Below are 14293 nucleotides of genomic sequence, written 5' to 3'. Positions count from 1 at the left end.
GGGAAACATGGAATAAAACATAAGGAGAGACGAGGGCTCACAGATACACAGAGGGGCACACAGGGGGTAAAAGCCATGAAGGGAAAACACTTAGGGAACAACACAACAGGGCAACTCAGAAAACATGGCCTAAGCAAGGAACAAAATACAAACATACAAGAAAACTAAGAACACTGGGCCAACATGGCCCAGGACCATGACAGTAACATGACAAGGTGTGGAACAACTGAACTGCTGTGAATGCTTTCCAGATGTGCAGTGATATTCACTATTACTCCAGAACCACCATCAGGATTGCGGTGTCCACTTTACATTCACACGCTATATCCACACGGAACAACTGGGATTAAAGAGCTTAACAGTTAACTAGACAGATTAACATTTTGGGAATCATTTGATTTCTGGCTAATAGTTGCATAGGCCAGGATCAGTGTTTGTCCTTGCACTGCCAAATTGAAAACCAGTCTAAAGAGACTTCAAAGCGATGCTATAAAAACATATACCAGTATAAATGGAGGCTAAAACATGCAGGTTTGACTGGTCATCACTGCTTCTGTTACCTGTGGAGTATCAGGCTTTGGTTGGCTTATATTCAACTTTAACATCACTCTGGGATCTAGCAGTGGGTTAATATGCTGTTTGTGCAGATAAATGCAAAGAGTCACTGTTCTGTGTTGCTTTTGTCGTTGATGAAGTTTGTACTTTATCACTGCACTCTTGACTTTTTCTGGAAAACACTGAAGCGAAATCAGTTGATTGTAGCACCAATAAGTGCCTTGAGGCAACTGTTGTGATTTGGCACTATATAAATAAAACTGATTCAGCTGAATTGAATTGAATAGCACAAGTGCACAGGTAGAAAAACACACTGTTAGAAACACACTGTTAGAAACACTCTACACCTACGACTGCACAGCCACTAACAACTCCAACATCATTGTGAAGTTTGCGGACGACACTACAGTGGTGGGTCTTATCACCAATGGTGATGAGACGGCTTACAGGGAGGAGGTCAGCGCCCTGACCCACTGGTGTCAAGACAACCATCTCACCCTCAACGTCGCAAAGACAAAGGAGTTGATAGTGGACTTCCGGAGGTGCAGAGAAGTACACACCCCCATCACCATCAACGGCGCTGCTGTGGAGAGAGTGAGCAGCTTCCGCTTCCTTGGGGTACATCTGGCTGAGGATCTTACGTGGTCAGTACACACAAACAAAACAGTGAAGAAGGCGCAGCAGCGCCTCTTCTTTCTCAGGAGACTGAAAAGATTCGGCATGAGCCCCCGCATCCTCAGGACCTTCTATCGCTGTGCCATTGAGAGCATCCTCACTGGATGCATCACCACCTGGTACGGCAACAGCACCGCTTACAATCGCAAAGCTCTCCAGAGAGTAGTGCGGTGCTCTGAACGGATAATTGGAGGTGAGCTTCCCTCCCTCCAGGACATCTACAGGAAGCGGTGCCTGAGGAAAGCGGGGAGGATCATCAAGGACTCCAGTCATCCCAGCCATAAACTGTTCAGACTACTTCCCTCAGGAAGGAGGTTCTGCAGCATCCGGTCCTGAACCAGCAGACTGAGAGACAGCTTCTTCCACCAGGCCATCAGACTGCTGAACACTTCATAGACACCTCAGCTTCACTACTGGAACTTCAACATTATGCACTCCATACTGTACAGTAATGCCACTGTTTTGCACATGTCTCAACTCTGTATAATTTTATATATTTTATTTTATTGTTTACTCTATTTAATTTGTAAAATATGTATACACACACACACACACACACACACACGCAGAAAAACATATTTAGTATACACATCCAGAAATGCAAATACTGTATGCATATATATATATTGTACATATATTTATTAGTTTCAGATGTAGCCATTCTTATATTTTGCTTGTTTTACGTTATTGTATTTTGCACAACTCTGTTACTTGTGAAGCTCGCACACAAGAATTTCACTCACATGTACTGTACCAGTGTACCTGCACATGTGATGTGACAATAAAAGTGATTTGATTTGAAACACATTTTTCTGTCTGTCCACACGTTTTAGAGATAATTGAAGAACCTTTGTCATGCAAAAACAACATAATTCTAAATTAAGTGTGTTTATTGAATTTAGTCTGCTTCCTACTTTTTCACATATCACCTGTGTTAAGTTCCAAAGGCAGCTTCTGAAGCATAAAAAATTAAGCCAGTACATAAGTGGACAAAACTACAGTTCGTCTTGTGACTACTATAGGCATGTTAACGTGTGCAACTATACAGCATTAAAAAGCAGGTTCACATGCTGCCACATTGTTTGTTTGTTTTTTAAAGTCCATGTGAGTCGGAGAGTGGCTGTGTTGATTGTGGGTTCAATAAAGCCGCTCAGCATCTGCCGGGCCTCAGCCACTCCTTCAAGTCATCACACTGGAGCTTTTTTTTCCACTGTGGAAATGCTATTAGTGCCTTTGGGGGCATTTTTAATGGGTTATCTGATTAATATTATCCCTTAATGGATGATACAGACCATCTAAAAAGTTTTGGCTTCAGTTTATGAGTAAAAATCTGTTTTTTAGTCCATCACTTAGCAATAATTAGCAGCTATCTATGTCTCTGTTCCTGTGAGATTGTTTAAATCTTTACATCCTCCAGTTGCCTCATGACTGGTAACATTCAGTTTGGGGTTTTGTTTCTACCATGCAATGAAGCTTCCAGCAGAGAAACTACTGATAAATTTGCCTTTTTTTCTCATTTTGAGCTAGTCTGTGAAGCAAACGTTACACAGTGCTGCATGGAATATTGAGTTTTTGCCAAGCTTCCATATTGACTACCCTTTATTCTTCAAACAAGCTTTGTTTCTGCCCTTTAAGAATATAATTGAACCCTGAAAGTCTGATGCTTCAGACATTCTATAAACCAAATTTATTGCTTCTTTAATCAGCACAATGTTTTTTAATGGCTCTAACATAATTGGAAAAGCTTTTGTTATTTAAATTTGAAAAAAATAATACAATAAACCTGTATTAGAGAGCATATGCCACTGGAGAACAGAAGCGATGTATGCAGAAAATTTGATTTTTTTTACGCCTATTTAAATTCATAAATAATTTATGTCTCATTAAAATTATGATTACACTCATTAAAATGTTTTCATTTGCAAATGTAAATGTTTTAAATAAATGCAAATGTGCTTTTCTTTAAAATAATGGGGTTTGAGTCACAGTGAATGAGAAACTATGGTTATCATGTCTGTGCGTTGAGATTTGAGTTACAGCTCTGGGAAACGGCACAGTGATTTCTCACCCACACACTCACCTCAGATACAAATGAGCCCTATTTCATGGTAAACATGGTGAATTGTGGTAGTGGAAAAAAGGCACTGTTATAATAGAAAAACAACATTAACTACTAGATGCCATATATTTGTCTTACTAAGTTATATATCAGAACACTGGAAGTGTACATCGCAGTTAAGTTTCTAGTTAGTCTATCTCTCTTTTGCTTTAGCTTCCTGTCTCCTAACTCCTCATCCAAACAGAATATTAACCACTGATGGACAGGTTGTAGCAAGTGCTACTAGGGAAAACTGAACCAGTATCCATGGGAACAAAGATCAGTGTACAGGTTTGCGTGTGTCTGTTTGCTGAGGGATCTAATCTGCTGCAATAAATCACTATCGATACAATCAATGGGATGTCTGGGAATGTGGTCATCCAACAGCCTACATGTCAAATATCTCTCCCACTTTTGCACTCTTTAAAAATATGCAGGATTCAACAGAAGGCTTCATATATTTAGATATTTTTTAGAAAACCGCCTGCTTTAAGCAAAAAAAGTGCGAAACCTGGAACCTCTATGAAATCTTTTCATCACAACAGACTCTTTCACACTTATAATCAGAGGTGGGTAGAGTAGCAAAAGATTGTACTCAAGTAGTAGTGGCTCTACCTCAACGTAGTTTTACTGAAGTAAAAGTAAAAGGTAGCCAGAAATTACTTAAGTAAAAAACTTATTCAGTAAAAAAGGGTACTTGAGTACTGCGTAATTGATCAGAACATCTGATTTAATGTTTAAAAATTATATAATTAGAGAGACAAAAATGTTACATAAATATAGTGCAAATGTTGGTATTTTAAAGACTGATAAGCAAAAAATAAACTACTATATAAAAATAACATGATTACGATCTAATAAATCGAAGTAGAAGAAAAACTTTTCCAAATCATTAAACTAATATTTGTATATGGTGCTACTTCACTTCTCCAAATGGCACAGCAGGCTCAGCAGATAGAATAACATTAATACAGCAAACCTTATGTACAAACAAGAAATCTCCCTTTGACATAAACTGTAACTCATGCATGTTTGGTTAAAACCTGTTTATTATTCATTCACTGAAGTTACACTGAGAAGATTAGCCAGAATTTCTTTATCTCAAGTAATTTAATTCAATGCAATTTTATTTATATAGCATCAAATCACAACAATAGTTGCCTCAAGGCGCTTTATATTCTAAGGTAGAGTCTACAATAAGCTACAGGCATGCACGATGTACTTTCAAGCCTTGCTTGAATCCAAATCTCTTCAACATAGAGTGTTGCAGAGTACATCACTATAAGTGATCGATTACATTCAACAACAGTGAGTCTGTATAAACTTCCATAAACTACATTTGGGTTTAGTCTCGCCAGGAAGTCTTCTTTCTGCTATTCTTATAAAAGGTAGACGACTCTCTTTACTGTGTTCTTTTTCATTCAGTTGACAACAAAGCAAACGTGTTCTAATGGACTTGGACACTGGACTGTGGTTTTCAAAAGAATTATTCTGACTGATCACTGAGCATCTCACGGTTTCAGTAGAAGAAAATCTTGCTGCTCAAAGGGCACAGAATAAAGTACAGTATAAATGAATGAATGTGGCTTGTATATGAAAACAAACAATCCTACAAACAATATAGTTATTAGAAATAGAAAAACTGTTGTCACAACCCGGCTCATAGGAAGTGACAAACAAATGGGAGACCACACACAGGCTTTTAAAGACCTTAAGACACATTTAATGAAAATAAGGTAAAGCAACTTAAACACAAGTTAAAGGACATAACAGCCATAACTGAAACTTCCAAATAAACATAACACGTGCCAGAGGGAGCCAAAAGCCAGCCACCCTGGTTCAGTCAAGGTGTCTTTATATACACTGGGACTGGCCTCTCAGGTGTGCTGCATCAATAATTGGGTCAGCTCCACCTACCTGCAAGAAACAGGAAAAGGAAAAAGAAAAACACAAGGCCAGCCCACTGGCCGTCACACTTCCCCCCCAAAGAACAGGGTCTCACCCTGAATTGGCAAACACATTTACATTATGAATTTGCAGCTAGAAGAACTAACATTTTTTAAATTCATAACATACACACACACATGCACCCTCACTTTCAACACCTTTTGTATGCTCAAAAATCATCTTTAGCTCAACTCCAACCTCAGCAACCTTGGTACCTAGGAGCAATTTAAGAGGAAGGAAAACTATACTGGAGAGGACATACTTCAAGCATATGAGGAGTGAAGCTGCTGGTTACAAAGGGGCACGGGACAAAGCATCTGCCAAGACATTATCTTTGCCCTTAATGTGCTGGATATCCAAATTGTAAGGCTGCAGAAAGAGAGCCCACCGCATGAGCCTTTGATTTGGGTTCTGCAAGGTGTTCAAGAAAGTGAGAGGGTTATGGTCAGAAAATACCTCAATTGGCCGAGCAGAATCTAAATATACCCTAAAATGCTGCAAGGCCAAGACTAATGCCAAAGCTTCCTTCTCAATGACCGAATAATTCAGCTGATGGGAGTTGAACTTCTTGGAATAGAAACTAACTGGATGTTCAGTACCTTGCTTGTCAGCTTTGACTAGAACAGCACCTGCACCAATGTGGCTTGCGTCCACATACAGCTTGAAGGGCTGATCCAGACGAGGTACTAAGAGCACAGGTTCTGAGCACAGTAAAGCTTTTATGACCAACAAACAAGGGGAAGCCCAGCTTGATGACGACGGCACTGCAATGTTGTTGTCCAACATGTAATGAACTTCCTTATCAATTATTTTCCTCTTTTCCTCAGAGACCCTGTAGAACCTCTGCCGGATTGGTTTTGTATCACCCACATCAATATCATGCTCTATCAAAGTTGTTTTAGAAGGTGTGTCTCCAAACAAGGTTGGATACCTTGTAATTAATGCAGACAGTTCTGCATATTTGTCAGCAGGCAAATGGCCCAACAGCACATCCAAGTTCTGAAGAGTTTCTGAATTCTTCAGACGGCCAAGCAATAAAGGATCATCAGGTGCTGCCACATCCTCCCCCCCACAAACTGACTTCGCCACTGTACAAGCCGACAACCCTGGACTCGATGTGGAAGGAGAAACGAAAGAGGCTTTATTATGCACAATATTCAACAGCTTAAGAACTTGTGCAAAAAGATGTGACGAAAAGTTTGATCCCTGGTCACTCTGAATAATCTTCGGTATGCCAAATACAGAAATAAACTATGTCAAAGCCTTCACCACAGACTTAGCTGTGATGGTACGCAACGGATATGCAGCAGGATAACGCGTAACTTGGCACATTACAGTTAACAGATACTCCGAACCAGATTTTGATCGAGGAAGAGGGCCCACACAGTCAATGATCAAATGTTCAAATGGGTTACTCACAGCAGGGATGGGACAAAGTGGAACAGGTTTAATAGACTGATTTGGCTTACCTACAATTTGGCAAGTATGGCAGGTCTTAATGTAAGCTGAAACATCACGTCTTAAGCGTGATGCCCAGATTTGTCATGAGAACACTTCAACACCTCGTCACGGTATTTAGTTGGAACCACAATCTGGACAACTGGACTCCCAACACAGTCCAACCCTTGCGGAATCCACCTACGGACTAGTACCTCCTTCTGCAGAAAATAACCAGAGGCCGCACTTCTAGCGTCATCACTAGGTTGCACTTTGTGAAACAGCTCAGTCAGTGAAGCATCAGCACGCTGTGCCTGAATTAACTCTTGCTGGGAAACTGACAAATGTTCAGGAACAATCAAATCTGGTTCAACCTGACACTCTTCTGCTTGAGTTACAGGCTCTGCATCCCTTTTAGCTGCAGCCCTCGTAACAGCACAAGCTGCAAAGTCAGAAAAACCCTGTTCACACTCATGGGACTCATTCAGAACTCTAGATTTAACAGGTAAAGAATTGTCAGCCCAGACTCGATTTCCAGCCAAATCATTCCCCAAAATCACATGTACACCCTCAAGTGGCAAAGCAGGACGAACACCAAGGCAGATATCATCATCCACAAAACTGCATGACAGCCTGACTTTATGCAATGGGGCACAGATAGTGGTTAAACCCATGCCTTGAACAAGCACACACTCACCAGTATCAGTAACCTGTGAAAATGGCAACACGGAGGCTAAGATAAAAGAATCCTTCGCTCCTGTGTCACGCAAAATCTTTACAGGAACTTTATGAACATCACCCGGGAGTGATACAAACCCATCTGACACAAAATCCTCAAACCCCGAATAGCTCTCCGAGTCAGACTTAGTCGAAACTGGCATCTCCCGAGAGACTACTGAAATTTCCCGTGCAGGAATGGTAAGAGCCGCAGGCTTAACCTGTTTACCTGTACGTGCCAACTTGCTTTTCAATAAGGGACATTCTGCTTTCCAGTGTCCATCGCCATGGCAGTAGTTGCATGCTTGACCAAACTTACTGGGCTTCACACCACCAATGGCCTTCGCAGGGTCCGATGCCATAAACTTAGTTTGACAAAAAGCTCTAGCGGGAGCACCAACTGGAAAACAGTTTCTACCAACCTGCCCCTTATGTGCCAAGATATATTCATCTGCCAATTTAGCAGCGTCAGAAACGGTTGTCACTTCCCGTTCGGCAATATAAGTGGCAACCACAGAAGGAACACACTCTTTAAACTGCTCCAATACCATCAACTCACATAAATCCTGGAAAGTTGTCACTCCCAGTGCCGAACACCATCTGTTGAAGTGTTTAGTTAAATCCCTCGCAAACTATATGCGACTGCTTATCAGACTTCCTCCATGATCTGAAACGTTGACGGTAAGCTTCTGGTACCAACTCATATGCCTTCAGAACTGCCTCTTTAACAGTAGCAAAACTCTGGCAATCAACTGCACTGAGTGCTGAATAAGCTTCCTGAGCCTTTCCAGTCAACACAGACCGTAACATAATCACACAGTCAGCTTCTGGCCATCCTCTCAATTCGGCAATGCGTTCAAAAAGGGAGAAAAAGGCATCTGGCTCTCTTTCATCAAATTTCGGCACCAAGCGCAAATTACGCACGACATCAAAAGTTTCAACTCCTTGTGGAGAAGACTCTTTAGCCTCAACACCACCTGATAACTTGCCCGCTTTGATTAAGTCTAACCAATACTGCTCTAACTCCAACTTTTCCTTTTCTAAAGAATACCTTACACGGTCTTTCTCCATTTGTGAGAGTAACAACTCCTTTTGCTGCTCAAAAGACAAAGCAACGGCAGTTGAGACCACAGACTGATCAACCTCAGCCACTAAGGTCTGCATTTTATGTGACAACACGCCTTTCTTTACTAATGCAGCCTTCAACACTCCTTTAATCTCATCTTTCAACCGTTTATCTCTAATGTCGACATCGTAATGTTCAGCAAGTTTCAGGAGTTGTTCTTTAGTACAACTATTCAAGAGTTCCTCCGATGGAGACTGAACAAAAGCATCAACAGTAGCCATAACAGCAAAGTATTGATTCTCGACATGCAATTTAAAACAGCACTCTCCCACTAACTGCCTAACCAAAATCTACTTAACTAAAGCCTAGTCTTCATGCAGTTACTTACGGTGGGTACTTATGCACTAAAAACCACCAGGAAGAGAAAGGCAACTGCACAAACAGCGACCCCCTCAATCCTGGGGACGTGCTCCCGAGACAACTGCTCTAACCATGTTCACCGCAACAGAAATTTCAATGAATGTTTCTCGAGGGAGAAACACTCCTTCAACCTAACAGGGAAAGCACTGATTTTAACTTTGCATATTCAATAACCAACACAGCTCATACGCTCCAAAGTTGACACAAGACAGCACATCAACACTAGCTCAAGTCTACAGTAAACAGTATTAACATGACTGCCTCCACTCAATCTGCCTAACCCAAATGGCCTCCCAAACACAATACACAGCAGACCCAAAATATCAAAGCACCACAAATAACCAAACTGATCAGCAATCAACTCAACAATTGCCTACAAGGCAAGACCTAGCCAAGACAAGCAGCTGCAAACAGACCAGCTCTCAATCAAATTTTAGAAAGCTTACCAAACCAGGACGATCCCAAACGAGCCCCCATTTGTCACAACCCGGCTCATAGGAAGTGACAAACAAATGGGAGACCACACACAGGATTTTAAAGACTGTAAGACACATTTAATGAAAATAAGGTAAAGCAACTTAAACACAAGTTAAAGGACATAACAGCCATAACTGAACCTTCCAAATAAACATAACACGTGCCAGAGGGAGCCAAAAGCCAGCCACCCTGGTTCAGTCAAGGTGTCTTTATATACACTGGGACTGGCCTCTCAGGTGTGCTGCATCAATAATTGGGTCAGCTCCACCTACCTGCAAGAAACAGGAAAAGGAAAAAGAAAAACACAAGGCCAGCCCACTGGCCGTCACACTGTGTACAAATGAAAGCCTATACTTTAAAAAAATAATCAACTTATAAAAGAGGTACACGGTAAGAAATTAAAACCACAGTTAAATAAAATGAAAGGGGAAAAAGCAGAGCCTTGCATGAAAATTAAAATATAGTGTGGTTAGAAGAGACAAGGACCGTTAAAGTATGTTTTTCAAAAGGTTTGTTGTGTTTCAGGACACTAAGACACAGTCTGGCTGCTGCTGCTGTTGTTATTAATAGTTATCAGTTTACAAGCTACACATTTCTAACCCTTAAAATGTAGATAGGGAGTTGAAATGGAAATTGCAGTCGCAAACAAAATAAGTGAGAGCAGTCATTACTAGTTCAAAATAAGAGTGTAAACAACAAGGCACTTCGTTTTTAATTCCCACATCAGAAGTTTAGTTTGCTTTGAGAGTTTACTGAAACATTATCAAAAGCAAATACCATCTGGCTTTGGAGTTATAAATGAAACTGCATTCTGTTTTAACGTTTCACAAGCTCAAAATATAAATAAACTACACTGTTACAAAAAAATCTTAAAAAAACGGTAATATTCCAGCAGCTGGGGCGCCAAAAAACTACCGTAAAATAACAGAAAATAACTTTCTCATGAAAATACAGTTATTTTCAGTAATGAAAATAGAGTTTGTTGCGCTAATTTTACATGGGATTCTGCCTTTTCCAATTGCTTTTAGACATTAAATTAGGAACATTTTAACGTGATCAAACAATGAAATTACCTGTAAACAAGGTCAATGAATGTGGCAATATGAATCATAATGCGTAAATGTACAGAAATATACAGTTAACAGTTGGTTAAAATAATAATGGATTGCATGCCCTGGGACAGACTGACAGAGGCGAGGCTGCCATATCGCACCATCGGCCCTTCTGGCCAACACCAGTAGGTGAAGAGTCTTGACCACGGACACAATACCGAGAGTGTCCGAGCCGGGGCTCGGACCGGTAACCTTCTGATCATAAGGCGAACTGCCAACTCTTGAGCCACGATCGCCCTAAATAGCAATGATAATAATACTTATGTGATGTAACACAAGCTTATAGGAATCATGTTATATACTTTTCCATAGCATTACATTTGAATTCAACAGTTCAATCTTTCAAATAACGAACAGATGTTTCTGAAATCATGATACATTTGTGAATGTATTTTAACAATCTAAATATGCATATGTACAGACAGATACATTTAATAATCATGAAAATTATGTTTTATTACATTACAGTGATTTAACGTTAATTTACATTTGAAATGTGAAGTCACAGTCTATTTACGTAACTTTAATGACAAAACTGTAAAATGCACAGTAAAATACTTTTATATTAGGATTTTTTCCTACAGTGCAGCCATACCCGCGACCTTGTGGTTGTTAGTTCACATTCATTGGCCGATGCTTAGCGTCATGTTATTATGTGTCCCAACATCCAATGGCACGTCACATTGTTTTCATGGCCACACCCTCACCCAGGTGCAGAGGCCTATTTCTGTTCAGGAATGTTGTGAATACTTTGAGATTCATATTAATTGCAATTCCCAGCTCTATATTTATTTTTTAAAATATATAATTAGCACAGCGTGGCCATGCAATGTTTTATATGGGTTTTTTTAGTTTTTATTCCTATTAATTATATTTTCACTTGTTACCTCTGAATTATTGAATCAGACCTAGATGACATGAAATTTTCAGCACAATTATAATTCAAATACTCCTTTAATTATTGATTATTCTCATTCATTTTCGATCATTTTATATATTTTTCCATAGTATTACATTTGAATTTAACAGATCATTCTCTCACATAACTGTATTTTCACAAATATTTGTCTGTTATGTATTTTTACAAATAAATATGCATATATACTTTATTTGTACAAATATGCATATGTACAAATAAAGTAAATTGTGTTTTACTATATGTACAGTGATGTTATGTTATTTTACCTTTGACATGTAAAATCACAGTCTACTTATGTACATTTCATGATATTCTAGAAAGACAGTACAAAACTGTAAAATATACAGTAAGATACTTTGACATTACTATTTTTTGGAACAGTGTACAGCTGAATTAAAGAGAAACGTAAGAAAATGGCAAGGAAAGAACCAACTGCACAAACAAAGTTAAGAGCTGTTAAAAACACACAGTTGGTGTACAACAGTAGAGCAGTCATCAGCAAGACACACAAAAGGCTACTCGTCAGTGCCCAAACCAACATACCTATATTTCTAATTTTAAAAGAGTTCATTTCTTACATGTCTTTAAATAAATGTCTATTTTAATCTGCATAAAATGAAAACACAAGCTCCCACTGATGTGGCTTTCCAAATGAACATTTTAAGTCCTTTAATCTTTGTAAATGCTGTGCCGGAACTAACAAAGGCCAGTTTGCAGATTTGTTAAATCAAAGTCAACTTAAATCAGTCAAACTTGTTAAACTGATTTGATAAAATAAATACCTAAGTAACAGCTCTAGAAACTAGTTTGCGACCACCAGGCAACCACTTGTTTCAAAGGAAAAATGTACATTCTGTTTGCAAGTGGTTGTTGGCAGTCGCTGGTGCGAAACTGATCACAAACGGGTGTACTAACACGGAAAACTTATTTGCGATTTGCTTGGTGATTAGCATGTTGACATAGTCATCACATGGAAGACACTGACTTGTCTGCAAACACATTTAAACTGCTTGAATTGGTCGTGAAACTATAAAAAGTGCGACATAAACTGGAAATTTAAATCCAACATTTTTTAAAAGCACAAATTTTACTTCGAAGGTTTGCGTTACAGTTTCTCACAGAGTTTCTCTACAGCTCTAAGTCAGCGGACCCCAACCTTTTTGGACCGGTTTATGTCCGACAATATTTTCACAGACAGGCCTTTAACGTGTCGCAGATAAATACAACAAATTAAAACCACCAGTACCAAAAATGCTGTTCTAAGCAACTGAATTCACCCGGCAACAACCAGCAGCCTCCAGCAACCACTTGTAAACCAATGAGGAATGCACATTTTTCCCGTGGTGATTGAAGGTTGCTGACTGGTCTCAGGACCTGTGTGACCATCACCTAACTGCCCCCTTAGTGGGCTGCTTTATTTTTTAATTCTTCATAAAGTCTACATTTTTACAGTGTAGCATTCATATTTGAATAAATATAAAGGCCAGTTGCTTGGTCTCTTTTCTCCTTTTTAATCGTTTAGCCCACACCCACTGTTCTTTTTGACCCATCCCATCATGCAGCGCTCCAAAATAGCTGGCTCCCCTGTAATCCCCCAGATTAATGACTAGTTTGCACCCCAGAGACACATTGAGCATTGCCCTTGCTTTGTCACCTTAATTGAACAAATAAGGGGATCAAGTGATCCATCAAATTAAAACATCAGTATGCTGCCGCTGAGAGTGAAACAGAAACACTGTTTAATGTGGAATTTACAAATGCTCTTTCAGGGCTTAACAAGATTCTGCTGCTTTTTATTAAGGGCCTCCAGTGTATATGTGCAGTGGCAATTCATATTCTCAACTATAGGTTTTACTGTTAGTTGTCTTATTTGCTATAACTTTGGTAAATAAAATGTGAAAATGAACTGTTAAATATAACATGCTTTTTCCATGTAGATTTTTATCCTGATTTGACTGTTGGGAAACTCTCACTGGAAAAGCCAAGCTATCTTTACCATCACTCTTAACAAATCAATAACGGGTCTGTCATTTATAAATACATTATATTGCCTGTGATCAGAGTACATACTCCTCTCTCTAATTCTGTGAATGGTTAACTGAAAATGTATTTGTGTGTGTGTGAAAACTAAGCTTGTTCAATTTCACAGAGAACCTAAAAAGAAGGATAATCAATGATTAGCCCAGTTTCATAAATTATTAATTCTCTTGAAGCAACTATAGAGTCTGTTCAGCATATGACAGTTTATGCGGTTACCCTTGGTAGGGATAATTTATAGCAGAATCCCTGTGAATCTATGTAAAATGCATGTGTTTTGTTTGTTTTTGATGCCTAACTTGATGTCTGGTATTCTGGAAGAGTCATGAACAGATGCCTGTACCTGTTCTTTCTGTCCAGTCATTTTATGAGCAGACTTCCAGTTAAGATAATCCATAAATTCTATCCAATCAAAATCCCATCTCATAATGAAAGCCATTGCAAATCTACTCTGTGTTTGACACATTTCAAAGGATTTCTAATATATATTTAAACTTAGTTTTTATCAGAGTTCAAAATAAGTGTATGATGTTTACCAGGTCACCAAAAAATATACAGCCCTTACAGTCCATATCCAAACCGTTCACGGTCATAAATTGAAACGGTTGATATTTATCAAATTTGGGACTCTGGCTGGATGGAAAAGACAAAGGCTACACTTTGGAAACCTCAAGGTTAGACTCTGCAATGCTCAGAGTATATACTCTTAGAGCTCTGGCAGCAGACCTCAGTTAGTATGTTTAATGTTAAAAAATGATGGGAATACAATTAGAAAAAACACTGATTAAGTATGGTTTGTTTGGAAGAGATTCCAGTAGAACATTTCAAATCTC

The 14293-nt window shown here is 39.2% G+C and overlaps 1 protein-coding gene across 1 annotated transcript in view; it reads left to right on the top strand.

Moving 5' to 3' along the window:
- uts2r (urotensin 2 receptor) overlaps positions 1–14293 on the top strand; it is a 99897-nt gene that overhangs the window by 54988 nt on the left and 30616 nt on the right. The gene's annotated exons all lie outside the window — the stretch shown is intronic.

This window comes from Astatotilapia calliptera, chromosome 8, assembly GCF_900246225.1.
Source record: "Astatotilapia calliptera chromosome 8, fAstCal1.2, whole genome shotgun sequence".
Taxonomy (NCBI): Eukaryota; Metazoa; Chordata; class Actinopteri; order Cichliformes; family Cichlidae; genus Astatotilapia; species Astatotilapia calliptera.
Note: the sequence above shows the minus strand (reverse complement) of the source record. Positions and strands in the feature narration are given on the sequence as shown.